The sequence below is a fragment of the Salvelinus namaycush genome, chromosome 16 (genome assembly GCF_016432855.1).
Source record: "Salvelinus namaycush isolate Seneca chromosome 16, SaNama_1.0, whole genome shotgun sequence".
Lineage (NCBI taxonomy): Eukaryota > Metazoa > Chordata > Actinopteri > Salmoniformes > Salmonidae > Salvelinus > Salvelinus namaycush.
The window spans coordinates 9,224,711-9,247,696 of record NC_052322.1 but is presented as its reverse complement, the minus strand read 5'-3'; the positions used below and the strand labels follow the sequence as shown (position 1 = coordinate 9,247,696).

Here is a 22,986-nt window from a genome sequence, read left to right as displayed (position 1 = left end):
ATCCACTTCCCCTAGGTTTCATGTGATAGCTGACACCCCATTATTTCTGCAGACATCTTTGAATATTAAATTGGAACAGATATTTAACAGAGTTTTTGGGAAACGTGGTAGCATAAAAAACTGATTATGTTACCAAACTTTGCGTCTGCAATGTTCTTCCAGTAATTGTATTTTTGTAAAATATTCTGTGTAAATTGTTCAAAGTAGTCATTCTGTGGTTTGCTAAACTTTCAAATCAATGTTTTTTGTTTCGCATACATTTTAAGTTACTGTATAAATACAAAATATCTGACATTGTATTCCCATTTGAACTTTGTTCCATTTTGGGCCATAGGATCATGGGAACCATAGTACAGATACTTGGACACATCAGAGAACTATGTATTTCACCAAACCTGCAACATGAAGTTAGAATTAGGTAAAAAATAAATTAACCCTAGCATGTGTTTTAACTGAACAAATGTGTGTTTTGACTTGTCAAAGACTCCAGTCACCCAAGTCATAGACTGTTCTCTCTGCTACCACACGGCAAACGGTACCGGAGCGCCAGGTCTAGGTCAAGAATTTATGACCATCTATGTTATCTACATTAATAAGTGTCCATGTGGGCTGTGTTATGTAGGTAAAACCTCTCGTTCTCTCAAACAGAATTAAGGAACATAAAAGTTCAAATCAGGAGAAATGACAGATTATCCAGTCGCAGTATATTTAAATGACCAAAAACATAACATTTCTACCTTTAGATGTGGCATAAAGAAAGTCAAGATATCAGGACAGGGGAGGTGATATAAATAATACTCTGAGCAAAAGATTATGTTTTGAGATTTTCATCCTCCAGACATTCCCAGAAGCTCTTAATGATTAAGACACACTATGCTGCAATAGTTTGTGTCGGGGGGCTAGGGTATTCTCATATCTGGAGTATTTCTCATGTCTTATCCGGTGTCCTGTATGAATTTAAGTATGCTCCCTCTAATTCTCTCTCTCTTCTCTAGGACCATGCCTCAGGACTACCTGGCCTGATGACTCCTTGCTGTCCCCAGTCCACCTGGTCATGCTGCTGCTCCAGTTTCAACTGTTCTGCCTGCGGCTATGGAACCCTGACCTGTTCATTGGATGTGCTACCTTGTCCTGGAACTGCTGCTTTCGACTCTCTCTCTACCGCACCTGCTGTTGGCTATGAAAAGCCAACTGACATTTACTCCTGAGGTGCTGACCTGTTGCACCCTCTACAACCACTGTGATTATTATTATCTGACCCTGCTGGTCATCTATGAATGTTCGAACATCTTGGCCATGTTCTGTTATAATCTCCACCCGGCACAGCCAGAGGAGGACTGGCCACCCCTCAGCCTGGTTCCTCTCTAGGTTTCTTCCTAGGTTCCCACCTTTCTAGGGTGTTTTTCCTAGCCACCGTTGTTCTACATCTGAATTGCTTGCTGTTTGGGGTTTTAGGCTGGGTTTCTGTACAGCACTTTGTGACATCAGCTGATGTAAAAAGGGCTTTATAAATAAATTTGATTGATTAAATGCCCATGCATGTTATGTTGTAAATGTGAACATGAGTTAAGGCTGCCACTTCAGACTACTCTGACGTTTTTTCTTGCACCGTATCCAATGATTTATGAAAACTTACTTGATAGGTCGATGTCCTCATTGAGGTTTTACAGACTTGTTTAATGCGTTTTATGTACACACTTTATTAGAATACTTTTGAATTGTTATATTTGGTAACACTTGCTTATTTTCCCTCGACTGATACCCCATTCGATGCATTGAACGGATGTGGGTGGAGCAATGTCTACATAAGGGTGCAAATTATAAACACTCACAAAAGCTCTAAGGAAGGCCTTGAGGCCAAGACATCGGGCTTAATAAAGAGCAGTAATACTAGCAAGAGCAGTGTGCTTTTTTCTTATTATTTTCTCATTGTGTTGAGTGACAAAACTGCACTATTAACAGTGGCCTTTTATTGTCCCCAGCACAAGGTGCACCTGGGTAATGATCCTGCTGTTTAATCTGCTTCTTGATATGCCACACCTGTCAGGTGGATGGATTATCTTGGCAAAGGGGAAATGCTCACTAACAGGGATGTATACAAATTTGAGAGAAATAAGCTTTTTGTGCATATGGAAAATCTCTTTGATCTTTTATTTCAGCTCATGAAACATGGACCAACACTTTACATGTTGGGTTTATATTTTTGTTCAGTATAATTTGGTTGTTTTTTAGATGGATGAAAGCATAGTGATAACACATTGGGACTTCTATCTTTTGAGTGGGTGAATAAAGGTCAGTAGAAAACTGATTGATCAATCTCAACCAAATATCACAAAAATGTCCACGTCGAAATGACAGTGTGCCCAGTGGGCTAAGACATTATTTTTGACAGGGATCATTGAATCATTGTTTGAAAATACATGCAATGCATGAGTGATGTGGTCTAGGCTACTGTATCACAGAAAATAAGCTAATAGTGTTGTGTTATTTCTTTACTTACCTATTGTTCACCTAACACCTTTCTTGCACTATTGGTTAGAGCCTGTAAGTAAGCATTTCACTGTTGTATTCGGCGCACGTGACAAATAAACTTTGATTTGATTAGCAATAAATGCAATAAAAATAGTTTCAAAGTGATTGTAAAATAATGATGCTATTGGCTCTACCATGCCCGTCTTGGACCAGTGGAGATTGCACAGCAGTGTTTTAAAAATAATATATTGGGTTGAGCCATGTATGCATATTTTGTAGCCTATCATAATATTATGAATAATGAAGTATGGTTACTCACATGAAAGGTTGAAGATCTCCTAATTTTCTCATTGACGTGAAAACAATGCTATTTTCTCCTAATCACACATTTTTTTTTTACACGCAAAGCCATGATGTCCGAAATATTGTCCAAACTAACAAATGTCCAAAAGTTTACCCAACCTTAAAAACACTAAGTTTGCGTATTTACGCTATTGCAGAGGTCTTCCAGGTGCACCGTTGTGCCATGCGCCACCTCCAAAAGCACCTAGCCTACAACTTTTTGACTTGGAGGATTAGTTGATGTGTAAACTGGAAAAAATGGTGTTTCACCAGATATAATGCTATTTTACAGTAAACAAATTGACAACAGAATTTCAGCATGCTTATAGGGAAGGACACTCAACAAGCACTTACACAAATGACTGATGATTGGCTGAGAGAAATTGATAATAAAATGATTGTGGGGGCTGTCTTGTTTGACTTCAGTGCAGCTTTTGACATTATCAATCATAGTCTGCTGCTGTTTAAACATATGTGTTATGTCTTTACACCCCCTGCTAGAATGCGGATAAAGAGTTACTTGTCTAACAGAACACAGAGGTTGTTCTTTAATGGAAATCTATCAAATATAATGCAGTTAGAATCAGGAATTCCCCAGGGTAGCTGTTTAGGCCCCTTGATTTTTTCAATTTTTACATAGTCGGGTGACACAGACAGTTAATTAACTGACAAGTGAACAGTATTTATAAATTTAGGCAGTTTATACAATTTTAAAACATTACAATACATGAACAGATTTCACAACACACTGTGTGCCCTCAGTCCCCTACTCCACCACTACCACATATCTACAGTACTAAAGTGTATGTATAGTCATATCTTATTGTGTGTGTATGCATGTGTCTGTGCCAATGTTTATGTTGCTTCACAGTCCCCGCTGTTCCATAAGGTGTTTTTTTTAATCAGTTTTTTAAATCACATTTTACTGCTTGCGTCAGTTACTTGATGTGGAATAGAGTTCAATGTAGTCATGGCTCTATGTAGTACTATGTGCCTCCCATAGTCTGTTCTGGACTTGGGGACTGTGAAGAGGGACTCTTGTGGCATGTCTTGTGGGGTATGCATGGGTGTCCATGCATGGGGTGCATTCAACATGTTAACACCTCTCATATATAAAAGTAGTGATGAAGTCAATCTCTCCTCCACTTTCAGCCAGGAGAGATTGACATGCATATTATTAATATCAGCTCTCTGTGTACATCCAAGAGCCAGCCGTGCTGCCCTGTTCTGAGCCAATTGCAATTTTCCTCAGTCCTTTTTATTGGCACCTGAACACACGACTGAACAGTAGTCAAGGTGTGACAAAACTTGAGCCTGTAGGTCCTGCCTTGTTGATAGCGTTGTTAAGAAGGCAGAGCATTGCTTTATTATAGACAGACTTCTCCCCATCTTAACTTTTACTGCATCAATATGTTTTGACCATAACAGTTTACAATCTAGTGTTACTCCAAGCAGTTTAGTCATCTCAACTTGCTCAATTCCCACATTATTTATTACAAGATTTAGTTGAGGTTTAGGGTTTAGTGAGTGTTTTTTCTTCCAAATACAATGCTTTTAGTTTTAGAAATATTTAGGGCTAACTTATTCCTTGCCACCCACTCTGAAACTAACTACAGCTCTTTGTTGAGTGTTGCAGTCATTTCAGTCGCTGTATTAGCTGACGTGTATAGTGTTGAGTCATCCGCATACATAGAAACTCTGGCTTTACTCAGTCAGTGGCATGTCGTTTAGTAGGTTTTGGGAGGAGGAAGAGAGGTGGAGGGGCACCAACCCAAATAGTTGATTTTCAATTTCATTTTGTATTGTGTTTAGCACCCTGGGGGGGGAGAAAGCTAATACAGGGGGGGAGAAAAAAACACCACTAAAACATTACATGTAGGTGTTTACAGAGTTAGACCTACAATTATTTTTAGTTACATTACCAATTAATGAATGTGCTCTCAATCATATCTAGTAGCATTTACATTCGATAGATTTAGCATTTTTTTTTGCATAATGATCCTTTTATACTTCACTGTATCTTTCATGAGGACATACACACACTGACCCACAAGCACACACACCATTTCATTTAGGTCCTCTAGGTCAGTGTCAGCATAGCAACATTGCACAATCAGTTGAAGCCTACTTTAATGTGATGGTGGATGTGAATTGTATTATGGGCTCATGTTAGGGCTAGAAGTTTATACTGGCCATAACCTGGCCTCGAAAGAATTATGCCAATTAACTGCTGCTGTGATAATAGCATATCCCACTGCACTCTATTTCTTTCTCTCTCACACACACACACACACACACACACACACAGTCTTGCATTTCTAACCAATTTAGACTCCTCACATTTACATACCTTTTTAGGACCCTGCTTTCCAGACATCATAGAAGCACAGAAATTACACTCATGAGCTAGAAAAAAAATCTAATATGAGGAAATCACCGAAAGTTGCTGACTTCTTGAAAAAAGTTCACTTGTAATTTTACCACCTACTTGAGACCGCACATTGCAAATCAAATCAAATCAAATTGGTCAAATACACATGGTTAGCAGACGTTAATGCGAGTGTAGCGAATTGCTTGTGCTTCTAGTTCCGACCGTGCAGTAATATCTAACAAGTAATGTAACAATTTCACAACAACTACCTTTTACACACAAGTGTAAAGGAATGAATACGAATATGTGCATATAAATATATGGATGAGTGATGGTACAGAACGGCATAGGCAAGATGCAGTAGATGGTATAGTGTACAGTATATACATATGAGATAAGTAATGTAGGGTATGTAAACATTATATAAAGTGGTATTGTTTAAGTGACTAGTGATACATTTATTACATTGAATTATTAATTATTAAAGTGGCTAGAGATTGAGTCTGTATGTTGGCAGCAGCCACTCAGCCATCGAGAGAATGCCTCCTATAAAATCTATAAAAGCTATCCAACTGCCTACATTGTACCTAATGGAAGCGTAAAATAATTAACAAGTTTAAATTCTCGATATTTGATGCATTCATTCTATTTTATGACTGAAAATATTGCATGTAGAATGCCACAATGATGCAACACGGATGGCAATTCAACGGCTGTAGTGTAGTTCTACTGTAGTGTAGTTCTACTGGAACAACCATTTCAGTAATGGAGTCATTATATCCAAGTAACAGATTAATAATTTAGAAAAATGTATTTTATTTTTCTGTAACATTCAAAGTCAGCAGGCTTTGTATTCTTGAGACCTTAGTCACTCCAAAAGTGAACAACCCACCTGGGAAAACTTCCCCCAAACAGAGTGAGATGGAGGACATTCATCAACTGCCTATGAGCTTAAGTCAAGTAAATCCCATTAAATCCTCAGAGGTACACCAAGATAGAAGCATCCATTTATTTTCTCTGATCTGCAACTATTCTGTTGTGTACATAGAACTTTACTGCTCTTCAGTCCCTGTTTACTAGCGCTTGGCCAGAAGCAGCAATGCATTTCTCACAGTCTTGTTTTCCAGGCGTTTTTCCCAGTCGGATAAAATTCATCAAGGTATCTTCAACTGCATCCACCTCTATTGTCGACCAAAACCTTTTTGTTCCTTTGGCACCTTTGGAAAGAGATGACATTATGAATGACTACATTAAATAAAGGTTGACTACAATACAGTACTTGAACATCTCTCTGTATTAACTCTACCAGGTTGCAGCTGTATCTGCAGAGAGTGTTGAGGTTAAACTAACAATCCCAACTAAATAACTACATAGAGAAGGATGTGAGAGAAGAATGTGCAATGCTGACATCAAGGCAGATTCAATCTGTATGAAATCTAAGCCCATCAAAATGTTTGCAATGTAATCCTTCTAATAAAAGCAATACTTATTAAATTAAGTTCCCTCACCCAGGAAAAACAATGTAAAGTGTGGTAATCCTTCTGTGTTATCATCTATCCTGACACACTAGTTCCAGATCTAACGTCTTGACTTGTGTCCAATCCAAACTGATCCGTTCTGTGTTATCATCTATCCTGACACACTAGTTCCAGATCTAACGTCTTGACTACAATCCAAACTGAACCGTTCTGTGCTGGCATGGTTGGAAATACACTAACTGATGAAGACAGGATTGATCTGGACCAGCACAGCACCATAAATTGACACTACAGAGTGAAAACGCACTGACTGAAGGCAGCAGGAAACATGCTTACTGTGTGAGCCTCTCCTTTGCCCCAGCTTTCCCTTGGTCATTGGCTGTTTGGCCCGAATCTCTCTCTCTGACATCTCTCCTGGAAAACATCAGTGGAAAACATGTCGAAAAGGACATTGTAATTAAGAATACGTCCATGTCTATGTAAGGTGTAGGCATACCGGTCAGATTTTCTTCATAGGATTCTTCAGACGACTCCTCTCTCTCAGAGTCATTCTCTGATGAACTATCAGTGGCCGCTGCATCCATTTATTCAGACATAACAGTTTGTAAAAGACAATAAAAACAAAATCAAATTGCAGCAAGTTAAATCAATGCACAACCAATTAGAGTCAGCATTTTTCCCAGAGGGAAAATGCACTGACTGAAGACAGCAGGAAACATGTTTACCGTGTGAACGTCTCTTTTGTTCCAGCTTTTCCTTGGTCATTGGCTTTTTGGCCCGAATCGCTGACATCTCTCCTGGAAAACATCAGTGGAAATCATGTCAGTTTCACCCAATCCAACCTATCAACCAATCCATAAGCGATAACTGTTGGAAAAACTCAAAATGCAGGTTTATAACAGCTGTGCCATTCAAGCCTATTGAATATGGTATGAGAGGGACGGCTACAGCCACCCAAACCCTACAGATACAGCCATGTATTGAGAGGGGAAAGCACAATACCATGCTGAAATGAAGGCAGACTCCATCCTAACCTTTTTCACACCACTGTACAATCCAAACTGAACCGTTCTGTGCTGGCATGGTTGGAAATACACTAACTGATGAAGACAGAACAGATCTGGACCAGCACAGTACGGCCAGAATACTTATGGCACCGACAGAGATGGTCGCCTCGCTTCGCGTTCTTAGGAAACTATGCAGTATTTTGTTTTTTAATGTGTTATTTCTTACATTGATACCCCAGGAAATCTTAAGTTTTATTACATACAGCCGGGAAGAACTACTGGATATAAGAGCAACGTCAACTTACCAACATTACGTCCAGGAATATGACTTTCCCAAAGCGGATCCTCTGTTTCGACTACCACCCAGGGCAATGCATCAGATCCCAGCCGGCGACCCAAAACAACGGCGCCACAGAAGGGGCAGATGGCGCGGTCTTCTGGTCAGGCTCTGTAGACGGGCACATCGCCCACATCTCACGAGTATACTACTCGCCAATGTCCAATCTCTTGACATCAAGGTAGACTAAATTCGAGCAAGGGTTGCCTTCCAGAGAGACATCAGAGATAGTAACATTCTCTGTTTCACGGAAACATGGCTCACTCGGGATACGTTATCAGAGTACGTAGTCACCCGGTTTCTTCACGCATCTCAGAAACAAACATCTCTCTGGTAAGAAGAAGGGCGGGGGTGTATGCCTTATGATTAATAATTCGGGGTGTGATCATAACAACATACAGGAAACTCAAGTCCTTTTACTCACCTGACCTAGAATTCCTCACAATCAAATGCCGGCCGCATTATCTACCTAGAGAAATCTCTTCGATTATAATCACAGCCGTGTATATCCCCCCCAAGAAGATACCTCGACGGCCCTGAAAGAACTTCATTGGACTCTATGTAAACTGGAAACCACATATCCTGAGGCTGCTTTTATTGTAGATGGGGATTTTAGCGAGGCTAATCTGAAAACAAGCTCCCTAAATTTTATCAGCATATGGAATGCGTGACCCGGGATGGCATGATTCTGGTTCATTGCTACTCTAACTTCTGCGACGTATACAAAGCCCTCCCTCGCCCTCCTTTCGCAAATCTGACCACGACTCCATTTTGTTACTCCCAGCCTATAGACAGAAACTAAAACAGGAAACGCCTGTGCTCAGGTCTGTTCAACGCTGGTCCGACCAATCTGATTCCACGCTTCAAGATTGCATTGGTCACGTGGACTGGGATCGAGTTTATTTGAAAGTGCATCAGTGATGTTGTACCCACGGTGACTATTAAAACCTTCCCCAACCAGAAACCGTGGATTGATGGCAGCATTCGCGCAAAACTGAAAGCGCGAACCACTGCTTTTAATCATGGCAAGGCGACCGGAAACATGACCGAACACAAACAGTGTAGCTATTCCCTAGGCAAGGCAATCAAACAAGCTAAGCGTCAGTATAGAGACAGAGTAGAGTCGCAATTCAACGGCTCAGACACGAGACGTATGTAGCAGGGTCTACAGTCAATCACGGATTACAAAAAGAAAACCAGCCCCGTTGCGGACACCGATGTCTTGCTCCCAGACAAACTAAACAACTTCTTTGCTTGCTTTGAGGACAATACAGTACCACTGACACGGCCCGCTACCAAAACATGCGGGCTCTCCTTCACTGCAGCCAACGTGAGTAAAACATTTAAACGTGTTAACCCTCACAAGGCTGCTGGCCCAGACGGCATTCCTAGCCGCGTCCTCAGAGCATGCGCAGACCAGCTGGCTGGTGTGTTTACGGACATATTCAATCAATCCTTATCCCAGCCTGCTGTGCCCACATGCTTCAAGAAGGCCACCATTGTTCATGTTCCCAAGAAAGCTAAGGTAACTGAGCTAAATGACTATTGCCCCATAGCACTCACCTCCGTCATCATGAAGTGCTTTGAGAGACTAGTCAAGGACCATATCACCTCCACCCTACCTGACACCTAGACCCACTCGAATTTGCTTACCGCACCAATAGGTCCACAGACAATGCAATCGCAATCACACTGCCCTAACCCATCTGGACAAGAGGAATACCTATGTAAGAATGTTGTTCATCGATTACAGCTCAGCATTTAACACCATAGTACCCTCCAAACTCGTCATTAAGCTCGAGACCCACCGCCCTGTGCAACTGGGACCTCGACTTCCTGACGGGCCACCCCCAGGCGGTGAGGGTAGGAAACATCTCCACCCCGCTGATCTTCAACACTGGGTCCCCACAAGGGTGCGTTCTCAGCCCTCTCCTGTACTCCCTGTTCACCCATGACTGCGTGGCCATGCACTCCTCCAACTCAATCATCAAGTTTGCAGACGACACTACAGTGGTAGGCTTGATTACCAACAACGATGAGACGGCCTACAGGGAGGAGGTGAGGGCCCTCGGAGTGTGGTGTCAGGAAAATAACCTCACACTCAACATCAACAAAACAACCTCAGGAGGCTGAAGAAATTTGGCTTGTCACCAAAAACACTCACAAACTTTTACAGATGCACAATCGAGAGCATCCTGTCAGGCTGTATCACCGCCTGGTACGGCAACTGCTCCGCCCACACCGTAAGGCACTCCTGAGGGTAGTGAGGTCTGCACAACGCATCACCGGGGCAAACTACCTGCCCTCATGGACAACTACACCACCCGATGTCACAGAAAGGCCAAAAAGACCATCAAGGACAACAACCACCCGAGCCACTGCCTGTTCACCCCACTATCATCCAGAAGGCGAGGTCAGTACAGGTGCATCAAAGCTGAGACTGAAAAACAGCTTCTATCTCAAGGCCATCAGACTTGCACTGACTGAAGGCAGCAGGAAACATGCTTACCGTGTGAGTCTCTCCTTTGCCCCAGCTTTCCCTTGGTCATTGGCTTTTTGACCCGAATCACTGACATCTCTCCTGGAAAACATCAGTGGAAAACATGTCATTTTCAAACAGGACATTGTAATTAAGAATAGGTCCATGTGTATGTAAAGTATAGACATACCTGTCAGATTTTCTTCATAAAAATTGCCTTCCTCTGATGATCCTGGGACATAACCATCTTCACTGTTGTCAAAGCTGGTTATTGAGTCATCAGTCTTGTATCCAAGCATAGCTTTGGTCAACTGTATTGAAGAAAAAAATTATATTGGATAACTAGACAGATGACAAAGTATTTGGACACCGGCACATTTTGATTAGTTACGACTGTGCTCCTCTACTTGTTTATGTTATAATACTATGAATATGGGATGAAAGTGCAGACTTGCCCATCTTTGATTTACAAAGCTGATTCACAAGAACTTACAGTATGTGCTGGTGTTGAATGACACTTTAACTTACGTATATACTGTCTGTTCTGAACAACGGTGGTGCATCATCCAACACATTGACTATCGACCCAGAAGTACTGGCAGCCTCAGAGGTACTGGCAGCCTCGGTGTCTGACATCTAAGGATACAATAAAATGATATTAGTCATGTGCAAATTAGGCAATAGGATATGATAACGATTCAACCATCCCCAGTATCCTCATTCTAAACAACTGACAAACCTGCGCTTCGGGATTTATCTTTTCCTTTTCAAATCTGGCCTCACAAGTTGAACTATGCTTCTTTAGATTTTCCATGCGCCTTCTTAGCCTCTGCAGTGCCTTTGTAAAGGAAGACAAAAAGAATAGTTGAGACTTAATAGAATGACAAGATTGCTCGGCACACAACAGGGGATGGGCTGGGGGACACCAATGACTGTTATCATTGACTAATAGAGGTCCAACAAACATCTATTACAATTTCTGTTTTTTAAAACTACTTTCAAGGTAAAAAAGCAAGTATAAGCATAACATAAGCACATTATGCAAGTTCCTGCATGCAATCAGTATGATTGGTTTGGCTAAAGCAAGGCAAGCGTACTCTAAATACTAGGCAAATCAGAAAACATACCGCATTGGTTACTTTGTAGCTTCCTGGACTCTTATCTTCCATTATGTTTTAGATCTTAAAAAATGTGTGTAAGAAATAGGGATTTGGTTAAAGAACCTGCCAATATATGTATGTATTGTATGTATGTATTTTTCAAGACAGTGAATTGTCACAGTCCTACCAAAATGGACACTTTCCACAACCCTTATTCTTGTTGTGGTGTTTCACTCTTTTATGTGCAAAAAAAAGAAGAACTAGGAACCCCACCACGCCCCTCCCCCCACCCAAACTAATGTCCATGGTTTTCAATAAAAAAAATCTGGTCACTTATTTCTTAATTAGTTTAACATATTTCTTTTCATATTTCTTTTCATCTGAATTATTTCAATGTAAAAAACGGTATTTGGGTAAGAAAGGGCTATAAAAAACGGGCGCAACTTCAATACATGAATTTAATGAGGGGGTTTAAATATTTTAACACGCATACAGGCTTATAACTTGACAAAATAGATGAAAAGGAACTGGCTTTTCTTGCTAGCTTGTTACACTATAGCAATATTATTTTCCAATGCATGTAACATTGTTAACCACAATCATGTATTCTGAATCAAAGACACGTTTACCAATTATGCTAAACTTATTAGCTAGCTTGCAACCATAGCTAGCATATAATTTTTTTTAAACTAGCATGGGTAGCATGCAAACCGTTAGCTAGCACGCTAACCGTTAGCTAGCACGCTAACAGTTAGCTAGCACGCTAACAGTTAGCTAGCACACTAACCGTTAGCAAGCCACAAATAACTATAAGGTAGAAACATGCAAAGTAACAATTGCGCATTAATGAATTGTTTGGATAAACCTGCCAATTTCAATCTGTCATGACGCAGTATATCTGACACAATGCAGCTTTCAGACATGTCAATGCATGTTGGATTCCACCGAAAGACATACATGACTGACATTAATTCATTAAAAATAAAGACAACGAGAACATGCATTGCTTGTCAATACACCAAATACAATTTTAGCTAAAATATTGGTTAACAGTTTAGTTAATAGCTTACCTTCTTGCATGAATGCAAACATCTGCAACCATCCTCCTCTTCCTTAAAACACGTGCTGCACAGCTACTTCAGTGGTGATCACGCTCAGGCAGGGACAGGCTTGCCAGGTCAATTTCAAATTTCTAGGAGTCTGCTCAAAACCAGACTTCAAAACCCACCTTCACTAGCACAATTTTAGCAGAATACAGGGAAATTAATGATTTTTTTAAAATGCCATGTTGGTAACGTTGCAATATAGAAGTAGTATAACAACTTCCACCTAGCGACCAAAACCTTTCACCTGCCGCAAAGTTTTAAAAGTACATCAATAAACCACAAAATAGTGTACATGGCAACCTTGGGCAGAGATTTATGCTGCAACATGGGGGAGGGGGAACTGTGTATCTTTTATTATTATTATATTTTTATTAACAACAAATCAATACAGGAAGTACATATGGGAACACAAGTATATATAAATAATATACAAAGGACAGGGGAGGGGGGAGACTGTGTTGACCTATAAAACCTTTGATAGTTTGGTACTTTTGTGCACTTTGCAGTGGGGGAGGGGCAGGACCTCAAGCGGAAATTATGGCCAGTAGATATGCATAACAATGATTCCATCAGCCCAGATTTCTGAATATGTCTGCAATGTTATTACTGTTAGCCACATTTCCTTAGACAATTTGGGTTTGTAGCTTACACAATCAGTATCAGTGAGGTGTTAAGTGCGGCTACTTGAATGGTCTGTACATGAGAGATGGAGTGGTGGATATGTACATTTTTCACTGGGGAGACTTGCTGACACAAAAGTAGCTTATGGCAGGTTAATATTCGATCTAGCAACCTAACCCATCAGCAATCAGATTAATTACCTGCCCACAGACCACTCAAACAGCCTACTGATATTAACAACAGAGAGTTATGGGGAGGGAGGTATAATCAAAATGTCTGCTTAATGCTTTTGAGGGAGCAGCAGAAAAGTGTACCCAACCTGGGGTACAACTTGCTAGAATTGGTAGTTGAAGCAGTAGTAGTAGCCATGCAATGGCAGTAGTGTTGTAGTTGAGTCACAAAAGTCAGAGTCAATTCACAAGACCCTATGGCTACTCTGAGTTGAGTCAAAGTCACCAATGTTGGAGTCAGGAGTCGAGTCACAAGTCCCTATGGCTGAAATCAGAGTCCCACTGTTTGGTCCAAGAGTTCAAGTCTAAGACAATGGGTCCATATTAACTTAATATGAAGTTATTAACCCAGTCAGATAGTGGCAGGAGGAATTTGATCAATCATTTTTCATATCCCCTTTCTTTCTGTGCCAACAAATGTTTATATGCTACAGGTCAACCAGATTGTCAGCTAGCTAGCTAATTAGGTAACATGTTGAACATGGTGTGGCTGCACAGCTTCTTCATATTTGATGTAGTCTAAATAGAAACTGAAAGACACAGACAGACAGATACACCTCTATAAACTATACTGATGTCAGATATTAGTGGCTAATGGAGGTCAACTAGATCTGTTAAAAGGTCTACAGCAACAACAACAACACATTTTATGTTTGTGTTAGAGAGCACATAACATGCCTATCTGAATTTAACTTAATCATTTGAAATCACATATTTCAATGTTAAGCTTTGATTTGTAACATATTAACTGTTTTTCAGTGCATAGTAGTCTACAAGAGTCTGTAGAACAGGTTCATATTAGTGGTACAGTTGAGTGAGAATTCCAGCCAGCAGTTGAAATTTTGATACATTGTATGACACACCCTACACTACAGCCAATCATTGAGCAGCCTCCCATCCCCTTCTCTGCTCCCATCCCCCTCTCCTTTACCAGGTCATATGCTGTATATTAAGGCCACATATAAGTATTAATGAACAAACAGCTATAGACTGTACTGAAGTCAGATATTAGTGGCTAATGTTAACATTCTGTGGAGGTCAACTGCTCCTAGATCTGTTAAAAGGTCTACAGCAATAACAACACATTTTATGTTTGTGTTAGAGAGCACATAACATGCCTATCTGAATTTAACTTAATAATTTGAAATCACATATTTCAATGTTAAGCTTTGATTTGTAACATATTAACTGTTTTTCAGTGCATAGTAGTCTACAAGAGTCTGTAGAACAGGTTCATATTAGTGGTAGAGTTGAGTGAGAATTCCAGCCAGCAGTTGAAATTCCCCCCCCCACACAACCACAGTCATATACACTGCTCAAAAAAATAAAGGGAACACTAAAATAACACATCCTAGATCTGAATGAATGAAATATTCTTATTAAATACTTTTTTCTTTACATAGTTGAATGTGCTGACAACAAAATCACACAAAAATGGTCAATGGAAATCAAATTTATCAACCCATGGAGGTCTGGATTTGGAGTCACACTCAAAATTAAAGTGGAAAACCACAATACAGGCTGATCCAACTTTGATGTAATGTCCTTAAAACAAGTCAAAATGAGGCTCAGTAGTGTGTGTGGCCTCCACGTGCCTGTATGACCTCCCTACAACGCCTGGGCATGCTCCTGATGAGGTGGCGGATGGTCTCCTGAGGGATCTCCTCCCAGACCTGGACTAAAGCATCCGTCAACTCCTGGACAGTCTGTGGTGCAACGTGGCATTGGTGGATGGAGCGAGACATGATGTCCCAGATGTGCTCAATTGGATTCAGGTCTGGGGAACGGGCGGGCCAGTCCATAGCATCAATGCCTTCCTCTTGCAGGAACTGCTGACACACTCCAGCCACATGAGGTCTAGCATTGTCTTGCATTAGGAGGAACCCAGGGCCAACAGCACCAGCATATGGTCTCACAAGGGGTCTGAGGATCTCATCTCGGTACCTAATGGCAGTCAAGCTACCTCTGGCGAGCACATGGAGGGCTGTGCGGCCCCCCAAAGAAATGCCACCCCACACCATGACTGACCCACCGCCAAACCGGTCATGCTGGAGGATGTTGCAGGCAGCAGAAGGTTCTCCACAGCGTCTCCAGACTCTGTCACGTCTGTCACATGTGCTCAGTGTGAACCTGCTTTCATCTGTGAAGAGCACAGGGCGCCAGTGGCAAATTTGCCAATCTTGGTGTTCTCTGGCAAATGCCAAACGTCCTACACGGTGTTGGGCTGTAAGCACAACCCCCACCTGTGGACGTCGGGCCCTCATACCACCCTCATGGAGTATGTTTCTGACCGTTTGAGCAGACACATGCACATTTGTGGCCTGCTGGAGGTCATTTTGCAGGGCTCTGGCAGTGCTCCTCCTACTCCTCCTTGCACAAAGGCGGAGGTAGCGGTCCTGCTGCTGGGTTGTTGCCCTCCTACGGCCTCCTCCACGTCTCCTGATGTACTGGCCTGTCTCCTGGTAGCGCCTCCATGATCTGGACACTACGCTGACAGACACAGCAAACCTCCTTGCCACAGCTCGCATTGATGTGCCATCCTGGATGAGCTGCACTACCTGAGCCACTTGTGTGGGTTGTAGACTCCGTCTCATGCTACCACTAGAGTGAAAGCACCGCCAGCATTCAAAAGTGAACAAAACATCACCCAGGAAGCATAGGAACTGAGAAGTGGTCTGTGGTCACCACCAGCAGAACCACTCCTTTATTGGGGGTGTCTTGCTAATTGCCTATAATTTCCACCTGTTGTCTATTCCATTTGCACAACAGCATGTGAAATTTATTGTCAATCAGTGTTGCTTCCTAAGTGGACAGTTTGATTTCACAGAAGTGTGATTGACTTGGAGTTACATTGTGTTGTTTAAGTGTTCCCTTTATTTTTTTGAGCAGTGTATATTAAGGCCAAATATAAGTCTTAATGAAGAAACTGCTATAGACAATACTGAAGTAAGATATTAGTGGCTCATGTTAACATTATGTGGAGGTCAACTGATCCTAGATCTGTGACTTTAAGTGCCTAAAGCCAACTCTAATATACAGTACCAGTCAAAAGTTTGGACACACAAACTCATTTAAGGGTTTTTCTTTATTTTTACTATTTTCTACATTGTAGAATAATAGTGAAAACATCAAAACTGAGAATAATACATATGGAATCATGTTGTAACCAAAAAAGTGTTAAACAACTCAAAATATATTTTATATTTGAGATTCTTCAAACCCTTTGCCTTGATGACAGCTTTGCACACTCTTGGCATTCTCTCACCCAGCTTCACCTGGAATGCTTTTCCAGCAGTCTTGAAGGAGTTCTCACATATGCTGAGTACTTGTTGGTTGCTTTTCCTTCACTCTGCGGTCCAACTCATCCCAAACCATCTCAATTGGGTTGAGGTTGGGTGATTGTGGAGGCCAGGTCATCTGATGCAGCACTCCATCACTCTCCTTGGTCAAATAGCCCTTACACAGCCTGGAGGTGAGTTTTGGGTCATTGTCCTTTTGAAAAATAAATGATATCCCCACTAAGCGCAGACAAGATGGGATGGTGTATCGCTGCAGAATGCTGTGGTAGCCATGCTGGTTAAGTGTGCCTTGAATTCTAAATAAATCTCTGACAGTGTCACCAGCAAAGCACCACCACACCTCCTCCTCCATGCTTCACGGTGGGAACCACACATGCATAGATAATCCGTTCACCTACTCTGCGTCTCACAAAGACACAGTTGGATCCAAACATTTCAAATTTGGACTCATCAGACCAAAGGACAGATTTCCACCGGTCTAATGTCCATTGCTAGAGTTTCTTGGGCCAAACAAGTCTCTTCTTATTTTTGGTGTCCTTTAGTAGTGGTTTCTTTGCAGCAATTCGACCATGAAGGCCTGATTCACGCATTCTCCTCTGAACAGTTGATGTTACTTGAACTCTGTGAAGCATTTATTTGGGCTGCAATCTGAGGCTGGTAACTCTAATGAACTCATCCTCTGCAGCAGAGGTAACTCTGGTTCTTCCTTTCCTGTGGCGGTCCTCATGAGAGCCAGTTTAATTATGGCGCTTGATGGTTTTTGCCACTGCACTTGAAGAAACTTTTAAAACGTTATTGACATTTTCCTCATTGACTGACCTTCATGCCTTAAAGTAATGATGGACTGTTGTCTCTGTTTGCTTACTTGCGCTGTTCTTGCCATAATAGGGACTTGGTATTTTACCAAATAGAGCTATCTTCTGTATACCACCCCTACCTTGTCACAACACAACTGATTGGCTCAAACGCATTAAGAAAGAAAGAAATTCCACAAATGTACTTTTAACAAGGCACACCTGTTAATTGAAATGCATTCCAGGTGACTACCTTATGAAGCTGTCTGAGAGAGTGCCAAGAGTGTGCGAAGCTGTCATCAAGGCAAAGGGTGTTTACTTAAAATAATCTCAAATCTCAAATATATTTTTATTTGTTTAACACTTTTTTGGTTACTACGTGATTCCATATGTGTTATTTCATAGTTTTGATATCTACAATATTATTCTACAATGTAGAAAATAGTAAAAATATAGAATCCCTTGAATGAGTATGTGTGTCCAAACATTTGACTGGTACTGTATATATATTTTGCGGTTGGCTAAAGACTCAAGTATGAAGGTAGGGTGGCCACGCCCATCTCGTTTATGAACTTTATGGGGCCTAAGGCCATTTCTAATATATAGATGCTGCTATTGGCTCAGTATTTAAGTATGATGTCGGGAGTGCCACGTTGTGCCACCCAGTTAAGTTACAAGTGTCCAGGGGCAAGCCTTCTTATATCAATGGTCTGATTAGCTCGAGACTCACATACGCATCTCCCCTCATTACCATAGACATGTTTAAGCTATGACCCCCTAGACAAATCCCCTCAATAGCTTTGAAGACTAGAAATGTATGAATACCCTTAGTTAGATTTGTAAACGTTCCAAAAAGGGCCAAACAAAACAGATAAAAATCTGTTTTTATAATATGTACCGGTTCATGAGGGTTGCCTAATCACACACATGACATTTTAGAAAGATGTGACCTTTTTAACCCTTTGAAACAGCCCCTATGACCCCAATTCAAGGCACTTCCGGTTGTCACAGGAAGCTGAAAATAAACACATATCCTCAGTGGGGTAGGCTTTTACAGAATCCTGAGTTTCAAGTCTTTACGTTAAGAACTGACTGATTTACAGAGGGTTGAACTCAGTGTTTATACAAACTGCAGGTTGGGTATATCAAAACCACGTTTAGGGTCCCTTCTTGCTTCTCCTTGCTTGCTTTGTCAGTAGCAGTTGGTGACAGCATAAAAAACTCTCCTTTCTATGCACATATGCATGTTGACGATCGCAAAAAATCTACAGTCAAATCAGAAAAATCAAGATGTTCTCTGCCATCCAATGAGTTTGCTTACCGCCCCAATAGGTCCACAGATGATGCAATCGCCGTCACACTGCACACTACCCTATCTCAACAGGACAAGAGGAATACCTATGTAAGAATGCTGTTCATTGACTACAGCTCAGCATTCAACAACATAGTACCCTCCAAGCTCATCACTAAATTTGAGGCCCTGGGTCTCGACCCCGCCCTGTGCAACTGAGTTCTGGACTTCCTCTCAGCACCCTCCTGTTCACCCACGACAGTGGTGGGCTTGATCACCAACAACGACGATACAGCTTACAAGGAGGAGGTGAGGGCTCTTGGAGTGTCGTGTCAGGAATATAACCTCTCACTCAAGGTCAGCAAAACAAAAGAGATGATCGTGGACTTCAGGAAACAGCAACGGGTGCACCCCCCTATCCACATCAACGGGACAGCAGTGGAGAAGGTGGAAAGTTTCAAGTTCCTCAATGTATATGTCACCGATAAACTAAAATGGTCCACCCACACAGACAGTGTGGTGAAGAAGGCGCAACAGCCTAAATACAGCGTTCGCCACAATCGCAATAACATCTGCTAACCATGTGTCTTTATATACGGTATGTTATACCATATATGGCATCTTGCCTATGCCACTCGGTCATTACTCATCCATATATTTATATGTACATATTCTATTCCATCCCTTTACTTGATTTGTGTGTATTAGGTAGTTGTTCTGGAACGGTTGTTGTTGAATTGCTAGAATACTTGTTAGATATTACTACACTGTGTCCTAAAATGGTTACAAATACAAGACTGTGTGTGTGTGTGTGTGTGACAAGAACATTTGATTTGATTCGATTTGATACGCTGCAGTATGGTATGTTACCACCAGGTGGCTTACAAAAATACCCCCTTCTTAGGACCCTGACAGTTTTATGTGATTTTCAAACCAGGCATATTAGCATGCTATTTGCAGGCTATTCCAATGGTTTCCCTAGTGAAGACCATGGTTTTGGACCTAACTTGGTCAAAGGTCCTAATATGGAAGGTGTTTATATAAGTTGAGGTCCTAATACGATCTCAAAAACGAGAACACACACACACACACACACACACACACACACACACACACACACACACACACACACACACACACACACACACAAGTAAAGCAAAGAAAGAGACAGTGTGATGTAATGAAAACTAAATAAAGCGGGATCCATTTAAATAATATAAGACTGAATATATTCTCTGGAAGTCTAAATTGCCCAGTCTATGGCTGCTCTCACAAAATACATACTCAAGACTACACTACCACCTTGTGGACAATGTCTTAGCCAGGTTCAGCATTTTGTGAGAGCAGCCATAGACTGGGCAATTTAGACTTCCAGAGAATATATTCAGTCTTATATCAGGGCATCAGTGTTGTTGAGAAAAGCAGCAAAACCTTTGCAGTTCTCAATGGCTGATGTTATACACTATATATACACACAAAGGTATGTGGACATCCCTTAGTGGATTCAGCTATTTCAGCCACATCTGTTCCTCACAGGTGTATAAAATCAAGCACATAGCCATGCAATCTCCATAGACAAACATTGGTAGTAGAATGGCCTTACTGAAGAGCTCAGTGACTTTCAACATGGCACCGTCATAGGATGTCACCTTTCCAACAAGTCAGTTCGTAAAATGTATGCCCTGCTAGAGCTGCCCCGGGCCAAATGTAAGTGCTGTTATTGTGAAGTGGAAACGTCTAGGAGCAACAACGGCTCAGCCGCGAAGTGATAGGCCACACAAGCTTACAGAGCGGTACCGCCAGGTGCTGAAACGAGTAGCGCGGAAAAATCGTCTGTCCTCAGTTCCAACACTCACCACCAAGTTCCAAAGTGCCTCTGAAAGCAACGTCCGTCCGGATAAGAACTGTTCGTCGGGAGCTTCATTGAATTCTTTCCATGGCTGAGCAGCCGCACACAAGCTTAAGATCACCATGTGCAAAGCCAAGCGTCGGCTGGAGTGGTGTAAAGCTCGCCACCATTGGACTGGAGCAGTGGAAACGCCTTCTCTGGAGTGATGAATTACGCTTCACCATCTGGCAGTCCGATGAACGAATCTGGTGCCCTACCTCACTAATGCTATTGTGGCTATAGTCCCCACAGCAATGTTCCAACATACAGTAGCTTGCTTTCACCTGGATTCACCTGGCCAGTATACATCATGGACAGAGCAGTTGTTCCTAATGTTTTGTACACTCAGTGTGTGTGTGTGTAGATAGATAAATGGATAGATAAACACAAACACACAAAACATTAGAAACACCTACTCTTTCCATGACGTAGACTGAACAGGTGAATCCAGGTGAAAGCTACTGTATATTCCGGACTCTGACATTGCTCGTTCTGATATTTTTGTATCGACCACAATCATGTCGGACTACGACTTCCCACTTGAATGCCCCATCAATCTGTCTCAAAACGTTTTATCATCAGCGACAGAAGATCAGAACCCGGTTCATAAGAAGCAGGATCTAGGGATAAATGAGTCTCGAATACCGATTAACTTCATCTTCTATGAGGTATAACATCATTTGGCATCCAATTTGTTGCATTACCGCCACCTACTGGACTGGAGTACAACTCCCTTATACTTTACTTGAAAAAGAAAAATGTACTTAATAAATACCCTACCATCTAACACTATACTCACTAATTTCAAAATTATGTAAAATAAAATTAACACACCCCTACTCCACTAATTAAATGTATTTATTCCTGCCTCAAGCCATCACCCTGAAAGGATGGGACATCACCACTTAACACATTCTGTAACTCTTCTGCTGTCAAGTCTCGCACACCCAAAAACCTCTCTGCAGCTGCCACCACAACCTCAATTTTCTGAGACTTCCGATCCATCCCTGTAGTACAATTAATAACCATTGCTATAAATCCAATCTTACTGAAACTTATTTCACTTTTTGGCCTATCCCTCTGTACTGGTATATCTCTACTACTCTCACCTTAACCCATCTTCCTCTACTTTCTTCACTGCCTCAGCATATGACAACTTCTGCTCTACTCTAACCCTGGAAACATCAACCTGCCTCTTTCTCACAGGACATTTCTGATCCCCAGCTACATGGGCACTGCCTACAATTAACACATTCCACTACTTTCCCCAATACTACACATTCCTTTGTCTCATGCCCTTCGGCACATTTCTCACACCTTGGACCCTCTCTCCTACACACTGCTGCCACATGCCCATAAGCTTGACACCTGTAACATCTTAATGGATAACTAATATATCCTAACTTCACTTTGTCAGGCAAAGACTCAACTTTAAAACTCAAAAAGAACAGATAACGACTCGTCGGTTTCACCACTCTTACCCCCCTGTCTGCGTGCTTCAAACGACGAGCATCACATACACCGGGAATATTTTCCCTCACAGCTAGTCAACGTGTATATCTACTGCTACCCCAGTTATCACTCCTTTCATTGGTGCCCTTTTCTTGAGAACGAAACAATTCACTTTCCTTGCCCCCATTGGTTTTACTTCGAGCGCATTCTTCCTCTGCCCAACAGAAACACAAACAATTATCACTAGACCAACTTCTATTTACCCTAGACCAACTTCTAGTTACCCTCACCGATTCTACCTGACCCAACACTTTTCCCCCCATAGTGAAACCACAAATGGATCAGCCAAAAGGCAAGAGTTCACCTTTTCCACTTCACTCCTGTCACATACTCTTCTTCATCCTGATCCTCGTGTATACCACGGTCTCCGATAACTTTACCGTATCTACCACCTCCGATACTTCACCCTCATTCACTTCCATTTCTCCTCCTGTCTACCATTCTTCTTTGACAAACCATCTCCCTTTTCCCACAATTTCTATCCGACTCAAGCTCACCCTTTTCTAAACTCACCCTCTTCTTCCCTCACTCTTAGACCTCTTCTCTCTCTCTTTTTCCCTCCATTCCTTCTCCGTTTTCCAAGTACACATCTCCTTATGATAATACTGCCGCTCCATCCCTGACACCCATCTGGTACTTGCTTTCTCTAGGGACTCCAT

General features: G+C 41.7%; 1 long non-coding RNA gene across 1 annotated transcript; it reads right to left on the bottom strand.

The window, feature by feature from the left end:
- Positions 1-5,984: 5,984 nt before the first annotated feature.
- On the bottom strand, positions 5,985-7,056 carry LOC120060601. Its single transcript, XR_005478249.1, has 2 exons — positions 7,000-7,056; positions 5,985-6,402 (listed from the first exon to the last, which is right to left on the bottom strand). It is a non-coding gene; the product is annotated as an uncharacterized LOC120060601 (long non-coding RNA).
- Positions 7,057-22,986: the final 15,930 nt, after the last annotated feature.